Source organism: Schistocerca serialis, unplaced genomic scaffold (genome assembly GCF_023864345.2).
Source record: "Schistocerca serialis cubense isolate TAMUIC-IGC-003099 unplaced genomic scaffold, iqSchSeri2.2 HiC_scaffold_1417, whole genome shotgun sequence".
Lineage (NCBI taxonomy): Eukaryota > Metazoa > Arthropoda > Insecta > Orthoptera > Acrididae > Schistocerca > Schistocerca serialis.
In genome coordinates, this window is record NW_026047644.1 from 14431306 (window position 1) to 14437440 (window position 6135).

Genomic DNA, 6135 nt, shown 5'->3' on the forward strand with positions numbered 1-6135 from the left:
GACGATGAAACCCAGAATTTGCATTGGAATTAAATACAAAAGGCACAATGCCGACTTAAGTAGAAGAAAACTGACTCTTCTTACTGTCTATGTTTTGAACCATTCCTGTGACACTAGTTATAGATTCCGATGCTTCACTTCAGGTTTACTGTATACCTCTGACATTCTTAATGACGATGTGACACAGAAATTGCATCGGAATTAAATAGAAAAGGCACAATGCCGCCTTAAGTACAAGAAATCTGACTCTTCTTACTGTCTATGATTTGAACCGTTCCTGTGACACTAGTTATAGATTCCGATGCTTCACCTCAGGTTTACTTAATCCCTCTGACCTCCTTATTGACGATGAAACTCAGAAATTGTATCGGAATTAAATACAAAATGCACAATGCCGACTTAAGTACAAGAAAATTGACTCTTCTTACTGTCTATGTTTTGAACCATTCCTGTGACACTAGTTATAGATTCCGATGCTTCACCTCACGTTTACTGTATGCTCTGATCTTCTTATTGACGATGAAACACAGAATTTGCATCGGAATTAAATACAAAAGGCACAATGCCGACTTAAGTACTAGAAAACTGACTCTTCTTAGTGTCTAAGTTTTGAACCATTCCTGTGTCACTAGTTATAGATTCCGATGCTTCACTTCAGGTTTACTGTATACCTCTGACCTTCTTATTGACGATGAAACACAGAAATTGCATCGAAATTAAATACAAGAGGCAAAATGCCGACTTAAGTACAAGAAATCTGACTCTTCTTACTGTCTATGATTTGAACCGTTCCTGTGATACTAGTTATAGATTCCGATGCTTCACTTCAGGTTTACTGTATCCCTCTGTCCTTCTTATCGACGATGAAACTCAGAAGTTGTATCGGAATTAAATACAAAAGGCACAATGCCGACTTAAGTACAAAAAAACTGACTCTTCCTACTGTCTATGTTTTGAACCATTCCTGTGACACTAGTTATAGATTCCGATGCTTCAATACAGATTTACTGTATCCCTCTGACCTTCTTATTGACGATGAAACACAGAAATTGCATCGGAATTAAATACAAAAGGCACAATGCCGACTCAAGTACAGGAAGATTTGCTCTTCTTACTGTCTATGTTATGAACCATTCCTGTGACACTTGTTATAGATTCCGATGCTTCACTTCAGGTTCACTGTATCCCTCTGACCTTCTTATTGACGAAGAAACACTGAAATTCCATCGGAATTAAATACAAATGGCAAAATGCCGACTTAAGTACAATAAAACTGACTCTTCTTATTGTCTATGTTTTGAACCATTCCTGTGACACTTGTTATAGATTCCGATGCTTCACTTCAGGTTTACTGTGTTCTTCTCACCTTCTAATTGACGACGAAACCCAGAATTTGCCTCGGAATTAAATACAAAAGGCACAATGCCGACTTAAGTACACGAAAACTGACTCTTCTTACTGTCTATGTTTTGAACCATCCCCTTGACACTAGTTATAGATTCCGATGCTTCACTTCAGGTTTACTGTATCCCTCTGACCTTCTTAATGACGATGAAACACAGAAATTGCATCGGAATTGAATACAAAAGGCACAATGCCGACTTAAGTACAAGAAAACTGACTCTTCTTACTGTCTATGATTTGAACTATTCCTGTGACACTAGTTATAGATTCCGATGTTTCACTTTAGGTTTACTGTATCCCTCTGACCTTCTTATTGACGATGAAACAGAGAAATTGCATCGGAATTAAATACAAAAGGCACAATACCGACTTAAGTACAAGAAAACTGACTCTTCTTAATGCCTATGCTTTGAACCATACCTGTGACACTAGTTATGGATTCCGATGCTTCACTTCAGGTTTACTGTATACCTCTGACCTTCTTATTGACGATGAAACACAGAAATTGCATCGGAATGAAATACAAAAGGCACAATGCTGACTTAAGTACAAGAAAACTGCCTCTTCTTACTGTCTATATTTTGAACCATTCCTGTGACACTAGTTATAGATTCCGATGCTTCACTTCAGGTTTACTGTATCCCTCTGACCTTCTTATTGACGGTGAAACACAGAAATTGCATCGCAATTAAATACAAAAGGCACAATGCCGACGTAAGTACAAGAAAACTGACTCTTCTTACTGTCTATGTTTTGAACCATTCCTGTGACACTAGCTACAGATTCCGATGCTTCACTTCAGGTTTACTGTATCCCTCTGACCTTCGTATTGACGATGAAACACAGTAATTGCATCGGAATTAAATACAAAAGGCACAATGCCGACTTAGTACAAGAAAACTGACTCTTCTTACTGTCTATGTTTCGAACCATTCCTGTGACACTAGTTATAGATTCTGATGCTTCACTTCAGTTTTACTGTATCCCTCTGACCTTCTTATTGACGATGAAACACAGAAATTGCATCGGAATTAAATACAAAAGGCACAATGCCGACTTAAGTACAAGAAATCTGACTCTTCTTACTGTCTATCATTTGAACCGTTCCTGTGACACTAGTTATAGATTCCGATGCTTCTCCTCAGGTTTACTGTATCCCTCTGACCTCCTTATTGACGATGAAACTCAGAAATTGTATCGGAATTAAATACAAAATGCACAATGCCGACTTAAGTACAAGAAAATTGACTCTTCTTACTGTCTATGTTTTGAACCATTCATGTGACACTAGTTATAGATTCCGATGCTTCAGCTCACGTTTACTGTATGCTCTGATCTTCTTATTGACGATGAAACACAGAATTTGCATCGGAATTAAATACAAAAGGCACAATGCCGACTTAAGTACAAGAAAACTGACTCTTCTTAGTGTCTAAGTTTTGAACCATTCCTGTGTCACTAGTTATAGATTCCGATGCTTCACTTCAGGTTTACTGTATACCTCTGACCTTCTTATTGACGATGAAACACAGAAATTGCATCGGAATTAAATACAAGTGGCAAAATGCCGACTTAAGTACAAGAAATCTGACTCTTCTTACTGTCTATGATTTGAACCGTTCCTGTGACACTAGTTATAGATTCCGATGCTTCACTTCAGGTTTACTGTATCCCTCTGTCCTTCTTATCGACGATGAAACTCAGAAGTTGTATCGGAATTAAATACAAAAGGCACAATGCCGACTTAAGTACAAAAAAACTGAATCTTCTTACTGTCTATGTTTTGAACCATTCCTGTGACACTAGTTATAGATTGCGATGCTTTACTTCAGGTTTTCTGTATCCCACTGACATTCTTATTGACGATGAAACACAGAAATTGCTTCGGAATTAAATACAAATGCACAATGTCGACTTAAGTACAAGAAGTCTGACTCTTCTTACTGTCTATGTTTCGAACCATTCCTGTGACACTAGTTATAGATTCCGATGCTTCACTTCAGATTTACTGTATCCCTCCGACCTTCTTATTGACGATGAAACACAGAAATTGCATCGGAATTAAATACAAATGGCACAATGCCGACTCAAGTACAAGAAGATTAGCTCTTCTTACTGTCTATGTTTTGAACCATTCCTGTGACACTAGTTATAGATTCCGATGCTTCACTTCAGGTTCACTGTATCCCTCTGACCTTCTTATTGACGAAGAAACACTGAAATTCCATCGGAATTAAATACAAATGGCAAAATGCTGACTTAAGTACAATAAAACTGACTCTTCTTATTGTCTATGTTTGAACCATTCCTGTGACACTTGTTATAGATTCCGATGCTTCACTTCAGGTTTACTGTGTTCTTCTCACCTTCTAATTGACGACGAAACCCAGAATTTGCATCGGAATTAAATACAAAAGGCACAATGCCGACTTAAGTACAAGAAAACTGACTCTTCTTACTGTCTATGTTTTGAACCATCCCCTTTACACTAGTTATGGATTCCGATGCTTCACTTCAGGTTTACTGTATCCCTCTGACCTTCTTAATGACGATGAAACACAGAAATTGCATCGGAATTGAATACAAAAGGCACAATGCCGACTTAAGTACAAGAAAACTGACTCTTCTCACTGTCTATGATTTGAACTATTCCTGTGACACTAGTTATAGATTCCGATGTTTCACTTTAGGTTTACTGTATCCCTCTGACCTTCTTATTGACGATGAAACACAGAAATTGCATCGGAATTAAATACAAAAGGCACAATACCAACTTAAGTACAAGAAAACTGATTCTTCTTAATGTCTATGCTTTGAACCATACCTATCACACTATTTATGGATTCCGATGCTTCACTTCAGGTTTACTGTATACATCTAACCTTCTTATTGACGATGAATCACAGAAATTGCATCGGAATGAAATACAAAAGGCACAATGCTGACTTAAGTACAAGAAAACTGACTCTTCTTACTGTCTATATTTTGAACCTTTCATGTGACACTAGTTATAGATTCCGATGCTTCACTTCAGGTTTACTGTATCCCTCTGACCTTCTTATTGACGGTGAAACACAGAAATTGCATCGCAATTAAATACAAAAGGCACAATGCCGACTTAAGTACAAGAAAACTGATTCTTCTTACTGTCTATGTTTTGAACCATTCCTGTGACACTAGCTACAGATTCCGATGCTTCACTTCGGGTTTACTGTATCCCTCTGACCTTCGTATTGACGATGAAACACAGAAATTGCATGGGAATTAAATACAAAAGGCACAATCCCGACTTAAGTACAAGAAAACTGACTCATCTTACTGTCTATGTTTTGAACCATTCCTGTGACACTAGTTATAGATTCCGATGCTTCACTTCAGGTTCTTTGTATCCCTCTGACCTTCTTATTGACGGTGAAACACAGAAATTAGATCGGAATTAAATACAAAAGGCACAATGCCGACTTAAGTACAAAAAAACTGACTCTTCTTACTGTCTATGTTTTGAACCATTCCTGTGACACTAGTTACAGATTGCGATGCTTTACTTCAGGTTTTGTGTATCCCACTGACCTTCTTATTGACGACGAAACACAGAAATTGCTTCGCAATTAAAAACAAAAGGCACAAATCCGTCTTAAGTACAAGAAGTCTGACTCTTCTTACTGTCTATGTTTTGAACCATTCCTGTGACACTAGTTATAGATTCCGATGCTTCACTTCAGGTTTACTGTGTGCTTCTGACCTTCTTATTGACGATGAAACCCAGAATTTGCATTGGAATTAAATACAAAAGGCACAATGCCGACTTAAGTACAAGAAAACTGACTCTTCTTACTGTCTATGTTTTGAACCATTCCTGTGACACTAGTTATAGATTCCGATGCTTCACTTCAGGTTTACTGTATCCCTCTGACCTTCTTATTGACGATGAAACACAGAAATTGCATCGGAATTAAATACAAGAGGCAAAATGCCGACTTACGTACAAGAAAACTGACTCTTCTTACTGTCTATGTCTTTAACCATTCCTGTGACACTAGTTATAGATTCCGATGCTTCACTTCAGGTTTACTGTGTGCTTCTGACCTTCTTATTGACGATGAAACCCAGAATTTGCATTGGAATTAAATACAAAAGGCACAATGCCGACTTAAGTACAAGAAAACTGACTCTTCTTACTGTCTATGTTTTGAACCATTCCTGTGACACTAGTTATAGATTCCGATGCTTCACTTCAGGTTTACTGTATCCCTCTGACATTCTTAATGACGATGAAACACAGAAATTGCATCGGAATTAAATACAAAAGGCACAATACCGTCTTAAGTACAAGAAAACTGACTCTTCTTAATGTCAATGCTTTGAACCATACCTGTGACACTAGTTGTAGATTCCGATGCTTCACTACAGGTTTACTGTATACCTCTGACCTTCTTATTGACGATGAATCACAGAAATTGCATCGGAATGAAATACAGAAGGCACAATGCTGACTTAAGTACAAGAAAACTGACTCTTCACACTGTCTATATTTAGAACCTTTCATGTGACACTAGTTATAGATTCCGATGGTTCAACTCAGGTTTACTGTATCCCTCTGACCTTCTTATTGACGACGAAACACAGAAATTGCTTCGGAATTAAATACAAATGCACAATGCCGACTTAAGTACAAGAAGTCTGACTCTTCTTACTGTCTATGCTTTGAACCATTCCTGTGACACTAGTTAT